This window comes from Hyla sarda, unplaced genomic scaffold, assembly GCF_029499605.1.
Source record: "Hyla sarda isolate aHylSar1 unplaced genomic scaffold, aHylSar1.hap1 scaffold_449, whole genome shotgun sequence".
NCBI lineage: Eukaryota > Metazoa > Chordata > Amphibia > Anura > Hylidae > Hyla > Hyla sarda.
In genome coordinates, this window is record NW_026610462.1 from 39538 (window position 1) to 52474 (window position 12937).

General features: G+C 48.5%; 2 non-coding genes and 1 pseudogene across 2 annotated transcripts; all 3 read right to left on the reverse strand.

Annotated features, from left to right (window-relative positions):
* Nucleotides 1-3995: 3995 nt before the first annotated feature.
* Nucleotides 3996-4213, reverse strand: LOC130335299 (U2 spliceosomal RNA; annotated as a pseudogene).
* A 2086-nt stretch (nt 4214-6299) lies between these two features.
* Nucleotides 6300-6490, reverse strand: LOC130335310 (U2 spliceosomal RNA). Its single transcript, XR_008876961.1, has one exon. It is a non-coding gene; the product is annotated as a U2 spliceosomal RNA (small nuclear RNA).
* Nucleotides 6491-8577: 2087 nt separating this feature from the next.
* LOC130335311 (U2 spliceosomal RNA) lies at nt 8578-8768 on the reverse strand. Its single transcript, XR_008876962.1, has one exon. It is a non-coding gene; the product is annotated as a U2 spliceosomal RNA (small nuclear RNA).
* Nucleotides 8769-12937: the final 4169 nt, after the last annotated feature.

Consider the following 12937-nt stretch of genomic DNA (forward strand, 5'->3'; position numbering starts at 1 on the left):
ATAGCTGGTGTTCCTCAATGCCCCCCTCATGGATGGAGAGTCCGGGCACAGTATGGTGACATCATCCATGTACCCCAACACCTTTAGATGGGTCCCTCCTCCACCAGGTATCGGTACGCCTCTTACTACCCGGTCTTTTCTGAGGAGGGCCATCAGTGGTTCGATTGCGCAAATAAAAAGGAGTGGGGACAGGGGGCAGCCCTGTTTGACACCTGATAAAAGAGGAACACCGCTGGTTAAAAAGCCATTAACAGAGACTTGACTAAAACAGGATCGGTATAAAAGCATGATTCGGCTTAAAATCGTTTCAGGCACTGCCATCTTTTTAAGAACTAAAAACAGGTATTCATGGGAGACCCTATCAAAGGCTTTTTCAAAGTCTAAGGATAAAATTGCTACAGTTTGATTTCTATCCTTAAAATACCATAAAACATCTCTTAAAATATTTAGGGATTCAGCTATAGACCTTCCAGGTACCCCACAAACCTGATTTGGGTGAATTAATTTATGAATAAAAGGTTTAAAACGGACAGCTAATAACTTGGCTAAAACTTTATAATCGACATTTAAAAGTGTGATGGGGCGCCAATTTTTTAGCATATCCTTTTCACCCTTTTTAAAAAGTAATGATACAATCCCCCTCCTCCAGGAAGGGGGAAGTTCATTAACAATAAAAGTTTCTTTATACAATAAAACCATATCATCCTTTAAAATATCCCAAAAAGCTAAATAAAATTCGATGGGTAAACCATCTTCCCCAGGGGCCTTCCCACTAGAAAAACTTTTAAAAACAAATAAAAGTTCATCTAAGTTAAGATCACGGGATAAAACCTCCTGGTCTAAAACATCTAGCTTAAAATCAAGGGAATTAAGAACATGTTCTAAAAAGGATGGATTAAGATCTTTCTTATTAAAAAGAAGCTGGTAGAAGTTAAAAACTGCATCTAACATGCCTTTTGGAGTGGATTCACCCTCAAGGTTTTGGATGATATCCCTCCTATTCATCACTTTTTTAAAAAAGAAACGGGAACATTTCTCGCCCTCCTCCAGGTGCTGCACATGTGAGTTAAAAATGATTTGTTTCCCTTTCTTTTCTATGGCATGTTTTATTTCAGTTTTAAGGTTTAAAATATCATTTTCTACATCCATACCAGCTTCTTTCAATTTAAAAAGTACATTTAAACGCATGTTAAGAACATAAAACCACTGTTTTTCCATTTTTGCCTTCTTCTTACCTGCTTTGATAAAAAAAAATCTGATTTTAGATTTGGTGCCCTCCCACCAGTGCAGCATAGGCTCATGGGGTTTTCTTTGTGATTGCCAGCATTGGTAGGTCCGCACAAACTCCTCTTTTATCTCAGGGTCCTCTAGGAGTGTGGTGTTTAATCTCCAGAGGCCCCTTTTTGCTTTTTGCTCCCCCTCTAGCTCCAGGCCCACCAAGAGGAGCTTATGATCAGAGAAGATATTCTGCTCGAGCGTGCATTTCAGGGGTTTAAAAGCTCTAGAGGAAAAAATAAAATCGATTCTGGAGCTCACTCTTCCATTGGACCATGTGGCGCCCGGGTCCTCCGGCAAGAGATCCTTCCAGCAATCTTTCAAATTAAAATCATCAATAAAATTTTTAAGCAGGTAAGAAGTGCGGTCTTTACGATTAATATCCCCACCCTGCCGGTGTTCCCCATCACGTATGCAGTTAAAATCACCTCCCACCAGCAGGGGGGAAGACCCAACACAAAACAGTGGTAAAATTTCAAATAGTTCTGCCCGCTCCTGTTTATCAGGAGGGGCATACACATTTAAAACACGAATTAAAAGTCCATTAAAATATAGATGAATTAAAAGAGCTCTGCCAGGCACAATCTCAGTTACTGTATGAATAGAAAAGGACTGGCCTCGGCAGAGCAGCCCAACACCCACAGAACGACAGTCATTTGCACCGGACCATATGGATGGGCCCAGCTTCCAGTCTTCTTTTAAGTCTTTATAGTCCATTTTACTAGGGATTCCACATTCTTGTAGCAGGCAAAGGTCAAAGTCACATGTCTCTAGATAAGAAAATAAAGCAGCCCTGCGATCAGGGCTCTTTAAGGACCTCACATTGAGTGAGGCAATTTTTACAGGGATAGGCATAGTTTATGGAGAGTCCGTGCTTGGAGAATCAAAGTCAATAATAAGCTGCGTACCGTCATCCCCCGCCTGCGGGGTCATCAGCTCCTTGATGTTCTGAGGGTCGGAGCTTGAGATCGATGATGCCCCGACCCTGAGCTCGCTCTCGTCCGAACTACGGCACGCCGCTTTCCTTTGAATGTCTTCCTCTTCTTCTTCTCTTTGTCTTTTAAATGTCACACTGCTGTCCATATCCTCTGTGTTGCTCTCACTCGATGTAATCTCTGGCCCCCGGCTGATGGATCTGCGTCTTCTTTCATCTTTTGACGACTGGAACTGCTGCACAGGGGCCTGTGAGGCCTCTTTTCCGGAACCTTTGCCGCTACCTTGGGAAGTTTTCATCGCTTGTTCCCCAGCAAGCGTTGCTGAGGACTGTTGCTCCAACTTCCCCATCGATCGACGATGGCCAGTTTTACCCACCGGGTCCACTGCTGGCGGGGCAGCAAACCCTGGTTTGGCGCCACTTGTCTTCTTGGCCCTGTCCTGTATAGGCGGAGTAACAGGACCGGGCTCAGACCTGGCCACCTGGCTCCCCTTCCGGCGGGCTTTCACCGGGGCCTCTTCGTCCGGAGCAGGGCGACCCTGGGCCAAGCCAGTACCTGGCTTATGCTGCAATTTTGGGTCCACCTCTGCCCCCACCGAGGCCCGTCGGCTGCCACCCGCCACAGGTGAGCCCCCTTCAGAAGTTTTGGCGGGCTCTTGAGCCAGGTAGGAAGTCGATCGACGTCTTTCAATTTCCCGGGCAGTAAACTCGATCACCCGCCCGGGCTTCGTGGAATCCCCATGGCCTCCCCCTAGCACTACCACCGGTGGGCCCCCCGATGGAGCACCAGAGGTCTTGGGCCTGGACCCATCAGTACCTGCCATCTGGGGTTTGGGCATCTTAAAAAAGGACGTCTTTTGTCCTGTCCCCTCTTTGGGTGGGCCCAGCCTTGACCCACCCATCGTAGTTTTTGCTTTATGGGGACAGGAATTAAAATCGTGATTTTCCTCTCCGCAGAGGTTGCACCTTATCGTATGGCTACATCTTGAGGCTATGTGACCTTCTTGGCCACACCTATTGCAGCGAATCACACGCTCCGCGCCGCAGGTCTCCTGGGTGTGGCCAAACCTCAAGCAATTTCGGCAATACATAGGCATTTGAGGATAGAACAGGAAGCCCCGAACTCTCCCGATGGCAAAATTTGGGGGCGGATGGCAAAGACCCCCAATACCACCGGGATCCTTACGGAGCTTGACCCAGAACTTCCTCTTGCCGTTCCAGAACCGCACGGAGTTCAAGATTTTGTTTGCGAATCGCACCTCTTCGCAGTATCGTCGAAGAAAAGTGGCTATATCCTCCGTGGTCACATGAGGGCTGTGCATAGCCACCACCAACGGTATATGTTCCTCACCATAGAGGAACTGGAACGAAAGACCGTCGAGTCGATCGTCCCTCTGGTCCGCACCAGACAAGGTTGCATAGATGTTATCGCAACACGCCGTGGCCGTGAAGGTGACGGTATACAGGCCACGGCTTTCCTGGTCATTTAGACACAGGATGTCCTCCCTATTGAGGCGGAAGTAGTCAAGAAGAATCACCTCCGCAATGAAGCGGAGGTTCTTCAACTGACGATGGCTCTCCGACACCTCTATGCGGATGGTATTTCGCATCGACATTTCCCCAGAGGGGAAAGCCCAGGAGAACGGCATCTTCCACACCCAGGGACTAAGCCCCTTCCCCAATAGCAGCAGGGGCTCGGAATCCCGCTATAAAAGCGGAACCCTTACCCAAGGCAGAGGTCGGGGGTACCCTAGGTGCTTCCGAAGCTACAGGTAACGCTCAACGTACCGAAAATGCCTTCTGAGACACAAGGTCCCAGAGACAGGGGGATCGCAACCCGTTGTCTGTGGACTAAGCCCGCTCCCCAATAGCAGCAAGGGGGTGAAGTCCCTCCGTAAGGAGAGACAATCCCCCAAGGCCGAGAAGCGGGGTACCACAGACACCTTCCGACCAGACCAAATGCAGATACTACACTTGATCTTAGCCAAAAGGCCGAGAAGCGATAACCGTGAAAGGGGCGGGCCCAACAAGGTCCCCTTCATGGGCACTATCACTGCTTGCTGTCAGGGAGGCTGCCAGACAATTTTCCATGCACACTCTGGGCTGGGGGGCAGTCAACCACCAGTACACACAGCAGAACCTAAACCCATACCATTATTGCTAAGCAGCAAGACAGGGGCCCATTGCACTCCCACGGGGCCTTTTTAAATGCAATCCATAACCCGGATTTGCCAGGAACCCTTCTTACTCCTCCTACTTGCATGTGACACTGGGCTTAGGATCTGCATAGGAAACACACACACAAGCACACACCTACCTTTGTTGCCTGCAGATGCCTCCTTGGCTGTCCCCAAACGGTATCAAACCAACACCCACGGGAAGCTGTAAGCATAGAGGACATGCCTGCACCCCATTGGACTTACCTGTGTGGGTTAAACCCGGGTTATTTGACAACCTATGGCGGTGATGGTTCTGCTCAGGCAGAGCAGTGCTGATGCTCCTCATAAAGCTGTCGCTGCTGTGAAGGTTCTAGGTGACATCACAAATCCCTATGGTTACATACACAACAAAGCTGGGTTGTTGTTGTTTACACTCTGCAAGGCCTGTGGAAGTGAGTGACATCATAGCACTGTAGTTCTGAGGGTTCTAGATGGATGCAACAATCTCCTGTTGCTTCTATGAAGGCCATAATAGACGACATCACCAAACAGCTCCATAGTCACATACACAGCAAAGGAGAGATGTTGTTTACACCTAGTGATGTCAGTGGTATTGAGTGACATCACAGCACAGTGCTAAGGCTCCTGGGCCTGGACACAGCAGCGGCTGCAATATCTCAACGGAGAATACGTTTATATATATGTGTGTGTGTGCGCGTATATATATATATATATATATATATATATATATATATATATATATTTCTCCGCCGAAATCACTTTTAAACCCATTTCCACCTTTTTTTCCCTTCTCTTCCTCTTACTTTTTTTTCACGTTTTTTTACGTTTTTCTCCTTTTCGCCTCTTTTCTGGGCGTATTATTCTTCTTTTTCTTCTTTTTTTTCGTCTAATGCATACCCCATCAGTGCAGCAATGCTTATTCAATACCGCCAGCAGATGGAGACACTGGGGGATAATTTTCTAAGGATTTATACTGATTTTTCCTGTCTGAATTTGTCGCACAGAAAGTTGCAGGCCAAATATGTGTGACATTTCTGCGACTTTAGCTTCTAGAGCATTTTTACAACATTATACATAGGTGCTGAATACATAAAAAGCGACTGTTCAGCGACAGACAAGTCGCATCGGCTGAAAGTAGGCCAGAATGTCAGTCCATGTTGGAGCAGGTTTAGATACAGTCTAAAGCATAGATCTCAAAGTCTGTGCACAGAATTTAGCAAGGGCCTCGCACCTTCTGATGCATCAGGTAGGTGCACAATAGCATAGCCTAACCCTCTGTACTTTGGTCTATATTGATGCGGGACATAGACAGCCAGCTGATGACCAATCCATTAGTGCAATGGATGGCTGGAAGCATTTGTCTTTGCCTTTGCAATACCACAGAAGCAATGCATGGTCAATGTACAGCAATGACACACCTGTGTGAACAGCCAGGAGACCCCCCCCCCCCATGTTATGTTACATAGTTACATAGTTAGTACGGTCGAAAAAAGACATATGTCCATCAAGTTCAACCAGGGAATTAAGGGGTAGGGGTGTGGCGCGATATTGGGGAAGGGATGAGATTTTATATTTCTTCATAAGCATTAATCTTATTTTGTCAATTAGGAACATTCAGCACCCACCCGCTATCAAGGCAGCTGCCTATCATGTCATGCCCTACCTGCACAGGTGTGCTGGCTACTCAAATGATCCAATTAAGGAGGCCATTTAGTCAGCAGCAGCAGAAGTCCTGTGCCTGGACGCTCCAACAGCGGCCAGACACAAGCAGAAGCAGAAGCAGCAGCAGCACCACCTTTTGTTTTTTGGCTGCAGCAGCAGCAGCAGCAAGGCCCACAGGGCTGGCTAGCTGGCTAGCCAGCAAGCAGGTAGCAATGAAAGTAGGAATCTTTCTTTTTAACCCTGTAAGGGGGTGGTGCACTGTACCCGAAGATACTGCCATATCGGGTCAATGCATAGGGCGACGGAAGCAAGCTTCGAAATCGGCCCCCGTTCTCAAAAATCCATTTAATATATGGTCCCCAGATAGGGGACGTATCAGATATTAAACTGATAAGAACAGATACTACACTTGATCTTAGCCAAAAGGCCGAGAAGCGATAACCGTGAAAGGGGCGGGCCCAACAAGGTCCCCTTCATGGGCACTATCACTGCTTGCTGTCAGGGAGGCTGCCAGACAATTTTCCATGCACACTCTGGGCTGGGGGGCAGTCAACCACCAGTACACACAGCAGAACCTAAACCCATACCATTATTGCTAAGCAGCAAGACAGGGGCCCATTGCACTCCCACGGGGCCTTTTTAAATGCAATCCATAACCCGGATTTGCCAGGAACCCTTCTTACTCCTCCTACTTGCATGTGACACTGGGCTTAGGATCTGCATAGGAAACACACACACAAGCACACACCTACCTTTGTTGCCTGCAGATGCCTCCTTGGCTGTCCCCAAACGGTATCAAACCAACACCCACGGGAAGCTGTAAGCATAGAGGACATGCCTGCACCCCATTGGACTTACCTGTGTGGGTTAAACCCGGGTTATTTGACAACCTATGGCGGTGATGGTTCTGCTCAGGCAGAGCAGTGCTGATGCTCCTCATAAAGCTGTCGCTGCTGTGAAGGTTCTAGGTGACATCACAAATCCCTATGGTTACATACACAACAAAGCTGGGTTGTTGTTGTTTACACTCTGCAAGGCCTGTGGAAGTGAGTGACATCATAGCACTGTAGTTCTGAGGGTTCTAGATGGATGCAACAATCTCCTGTTGCTTCTATGAAGGCCATAATAGACGACATCACCAAACAGCTCCATAGTCACATACACAGCAAAGGAGAGATGTTGTTTACACCTAGTGATGTCAGTGGTATTGAGTGACATCACAGCACAGTGCTAAGGCTCCTGGGCCTGGACACAGCAGCGGCTGCAATATCTCAACGGAGAATACGTTTATATATATGTGTGTGTGTGCGCGTATATATATATATATATATATATATATATATATATATATATATTTCTCCGCCGAAATCACTTTTAAACCCATTTCCACCTTTTTTTCCCATTCTCTTCCTCTTACTTTTTTTTCACGTTTTTTTACGTTTTTCTCCTTTTCGCCTCTTTTCTGGGCGTATTATTCTTCTTTTTCTTCTTTTTTTTCGTCTAATGCATACCCCATCAGTGCAGCAATGCTTATTCAATACCGCCAGCAGATGGAGACACTGGGGGATAATTTTCTAAGGATTTATACTGATTTTTCCTGTCTGAATTTGTCGCACAGAAAGTTGCAGGCCAAATATGTGTGACATTTCTGCGACTTTAGCTTCTAGAGCATTTTTACAACATTATACATAGGTGCTGAATACATAAAAAGCGACTGTTCAGCGACAGACAAGTCGCATCGGCTGAAAGTAGGCCAGAATGTCAGTCCATGTTGGAGCAGGTTTAGATACAGTCTAAAGCATAGATCTCAAAGTCTGTGCACAGAATTTAGCAAGGGCCTCGCACCTTCTGATGCATCAGGTAGGTGCACAATAGCATAGCCTAACCCTCTGTACTTTGGTCTATATTGATGCGGGACATAGACAGCCAGCTGATGACCAATCCATTAGTGCAATGGATGGCTGGAAGCATTTGTCTTTGCCTTTGCAATACCACAGAAGCAATGCATGGTCAATGTACAGCAATGACACACCTGTGTGAACAGCCAGGAGACCCCCCCATGTTATGTTACATATTTACATAGTTAGTACGGTCGAAAAAAGACATATGTCCATCAAGTTCAACCAGGGAATTAAGGGGTAGGGGTGTGGCGCGATATTGGGGAAGGGATGAGATTTTATATTTCTTCATAAGCATTAATCTTATTTTGTCAATTAGGAACATTCAGCACCCACCCGCTATCAAGGCAGCTGCCTATCATGTCATGCCCTACCTGCACAGGTGTGCTGGCTGCTGGCTACTCAAATGATCCAATTAAGGAGGCCATTTAGTCAGCAGCAGCAGAAGTCCTGTGCCTGGACGCTCCAACAGCGGCCAGACACAAGCAGAAGCAGAAGCAGCAGCAGCACCACCTTTTGTTTTTTGGCTGCAGCAGCAGCAGCAGCAAGGCCCACAGGGCTGGCTAGCTGGCTAGCCAGCAAGCAGGTAGCAATGAAAGTAGGAATCTTTCTTTTTAACCCTGTAAGGGGGTGGTGCACTGTACCCGAAGATACTGCCATATCGGGTCAATGCATAGGGCGACGGAAGCAAGCTTCGAAATCGGCCCCCGTTCTCAAAAATCCATTTAATATATGGTCCCCAGATAGGGGACGTATCAGATATTAAACTGATAAGAACAGATACTACACTTGATCTTAGCCAAAAGGCCGAGAAGCGATAACCGTGAAAGGGGCGGGCCCAACAAGGTCCCCTTCATGGGCACTATCACTGCTTGCTGTCAGGGAGGCTGCCAGACAATTTTCCATGCACACTCTGGGCTGGGGGGCAGTCAACCACCAGTACACACAGCAGAACCTAAACCCATACCATTATTGCTAAGCAGCAAGACAGGGGCCCATTGCACTCCCACGGGGCCTTTTTAAATGCAATCCATAACCCGGATTTGCCAGGAACCCTTCTTACTCCTCCTACTTGCATGTGACACTGGGCTTAGGATCTGCATAGGAAACACACACACAAGCACACACCTACCTTTGTTGCCTGCAGATGCCTCCTTGGCTGTCCCCAAACGGTATCAAACCAACACCCACGGGAAGCTGTAAGCATAGAGGACATGCCTGCACCCCATTGGACTTACCTGTGTGGGTTAAACCCGGGTTATTTGACAACCTATGGCGGTGATGGTTCTGCTCAGGCAGAGCAGTGCTGATGCTCCTCATAAAGCTGTCGCTGCTGTGAAGGTTCTAGGTGACATCACAAATCCCTATGGTTACATACACAACAAAGCTGGGTTGTTGTTGTTTACACTCTGCAAGGCCTGTGGAAGTGAGTGACATCATAGCACTGTAGTTCTGAGGGTTCTAGATGGATGCAACAATCTCCTGTTGCTTCTATGAAGGCCATAATAGACGACATCACCAAACAGCTCCATAGTCACATACACAGCAAAGGAGAGATGTTGTTTACACCTAGTGATGTCAGTGGTATTGAGTGACATCACAGCACAGTGCTAAGGCTCCTGGGCCTGGACACAGCAGCGGCTGCAATATCTCAACGGAGAATACGTTTATATATATGTGTGTGTGTGCGCGTATATATATATATATATATATATATATATATATATATATATATATATATTTCTCCGCCGAAATCACTTTTAAACCCATTTCCACCTTTTTTTCCCTTCTCTTCCTCTTACTTTTTTTTCACGTTTTTTTACGTTTTTCTCCTTTTCGCCTCTTTTCTGGGCGTATTATTCTTCTTTTTCTTCTTTTTTTTCGTCTAATGCATACCCCATCAGTGCAGCAATGCTTATTCAATACCGCCAGCAGATGGAGACACTGGGGGATAATTTTCTAAGGATTTATACTGATTTTTCCTGTCTGAATTTGTCGCACAGAAAGTTGCAGGCCAAATATGTGTGACATTTCTGCGACTTTAGCTTCTAGAGCATTTTTACAACATTATACATAGGTGCTGAATACATAAAAAGCGACTGTTCAGCGACAGACAAGTCGCATCGGCTGAAAGTAGGCCAGAATGTCAGTCCATGTTGGAGCAGGTTTAGATACAGTCTAAAGCATAGATCTCAAAGTCTGTGCACAGAATTTAGCAAGGGCCTCGCACCTTCTGATGCATCAGGTAGGTGCACAATAGCATAGCTGTTACGCCGAGCGCTCCGGGTCCCCGCTCCTCCCCGGAGCGCTCGCTTCACTCTCCCCGCGGCAGCGCTCCGGTCACGTCCTCTGACCCGGGGCGCTGCGATTCCGCTGCCAGCCGGGATGCGATTCGCGATGCGGGTAGCGCCCGCTCGCGATGCGCACCCCGGCTCCCCTACCTGACTCGCTCTCCGTCTGTTCTGTCCCGGCGCGCGCGGCCCCGCTCCCTAGGGCGCGCGCGCGCCGGGTCTCTGCGATTTAAAGGGCCACTGCGCCGCTGATTGGCGCAGTGGTTCCAATCAGTGTGTTCACCTGTGCACTTCCCTATATCACCTCACTTCCCCTGCACTCCCTTGCCGGATCTTGTTGCCTTAGTGCCAGTGAAAGCGTTCCTTGTGTGTTCCTTGCCTGTGTTTCCAGACCTTCTGCCGTTGCCCCTGACTACGATCCTTGCTGCCTGCCCCGACCTTCTGCTACGTCCGACCTTGCTTTTGCCTACTCCCTTGTACCGCGCCTATCTTCAGCAGCCAGAGAGGTGAGCCGTTGCTAGTGGATACGACCTGGTCACTACCGCCGCAGCAAGACCATCCCGCTTTGCGGCGGGCTCTGGTGAAAACCAGTAGTGGCTTAGAACCGGTCCACTAGCACGGTCCACGCCAATCCCTCTCTGGCACAGAGGATCCACTACCTGCCAGCCGGCATCGTGACAGTAGATCCGGCCATGGATCCCGCTGAAGTTCCTCTGCCAGTTGTCGCTGACCTCACCACGGTGGTCGCCCAGCAGTCACAACAGATAGCGCAACAAGGCCAACAGCTGTCTCAACTGACCGTTATGCTACAACAGTTACTACCACAGCTTCAGCAGTCATCTCCTCCGCCAGCTCCTGCACCTCCTCCGCAGCGAGTGGCCGCTCCTGGGATACGCTTATCCTTGCCGGATAAATTTGATGGGGACTCTAAGTTTTGCCGTGGCTTTCTTTCCCAATGTTCCCTGCATCTGGAGATGATGTCGGACCTGTTTCCCACCGAAAGGTCTAAGGTGGCTTTCGTAGTCTGCCTTCTGTCCGGAAAAGCCCTGTCATGGGCCACACCGCTCTGGGACCGCAATGACCCCGTCACTGCCTCTGTACACTCCTTCTTCTCGGAAATCCGAAGTGTCTTTGAGGAACCTGCCCGAGCCTCTTCTGCTGAGACTGCCCTGTTGAACCTGGTCCAGGGTAATTCTTCCGTTGGCGAGTATGCCGTACAATTCCGTACTCTTGCTTCAGAATTGTCCTGGAATAATGAGGCCCTCTGCGCGACCTTCAAAAAAGGCCTATCCAGCAACATTAAAGATGTTCTGGCCGCACGAGAAATTCCTGCTAATCTACATGAACTTATTCACCTAGCCACTCGCATTGACATGCGTTTTTCCGAAAGGCGTCAGGAACTCCGCCAAGATATGGACTCTGTTCGCACGAGGCGTTTCTTCTCCTCGGCTCCTCTCTCCTCTGGTCCCCTGCAATCTGTTCCTGTGCCTCCCGCCGTGGAGGCTATGCAGGTCGACCGGTCTCGCCTGACACCTCAAGAGAGGACACGACGCCGTATGGAGAACCTCTGCCTGTACTGTGCTAGTACCGAACACTTCCTGAGAGATTGTCCTATCCGTCCTCCCCGCCTGGAAAGACGTACGCTGACTCCGCACAAAGATGAGACAGTCCTTGATGTCTACTCTGCTTCTCCACGTCTTACTGTGCCTGTGCGGATGTCTGCCTCTGCCTTCTCCTTCTCTACAGTGGCCTTCTTGGACTCTGGATCTGCAGGAAATTTTATTTTGGCCTCTCTCGTCAACAGGTTCAACATCCCGGTGACCAGTCTCGCCAGACCCCTCTACATCAATTGTGTAAATAATGAAAGATTGGACTGTACCATACGTTTCCGCACGGAGCCCCTTCTTATGAGCATCGGATCTCATCATGAGAGGATTGAACTTTTGGTCCTCCCCAATTGCACCTCGGAAATTCTCCTTGGTCTTCCCTGGCTTCAACTTCATTCCCCTACCCTGGATTGGTCCACTGGGGAGATCAAGAGTTGGGGGTCCTCTTGTTCCAAGAACTGTCTAAAACCGGTTCCCAGTAACCCTTGCCGTAACTCTGTGGTTCCTCCAGTAACCGGTCTCCCTAAGGCCTATATGGACTTCGCGGATGTTTTCTGCAAAAAACAAGCTGAGACTCTACCTCCTCACAGGCCTTATGATTGCCCTATCGACCTCCTCCCGGGCACTACTCCACCCCGGGGCAGAATTTATCCTCTCTCTGCCCCAGAGACTCTTGCCATGTCCGAATATGTCCAGGAGAATCTAAAAAAGGGCTTTATCCGTAAATCCTCCTCTCCTGCCGGAGCCGGATTTTTCTTTGTGTCCAAAAAAGATGGCTCCCTACGTCCATGCATTGACTACCGCGGTCTTAATAAAATCACGGTTAAGAACCGCTACCCCTTACCCCTCATCTCTGAACTCTTTGATCGCCTCCAAGGTGCCCACATCTTCACTAAATTGGACTTAAGAGGCGCCTATAACCTCATCCGCATCAGAGAGGGGGACGAGTGGAAAACGGCATTTAACACCAGAGATGGACACTTTGAGTATCTGGTCATGCCCTTTGGACTGTGCAACGCCCCTGCCGTCTTCCAAGACTTTGTCAATGAAATTTTTCGTGATCTGTTATACTCCTGTGTTGTTGTATATC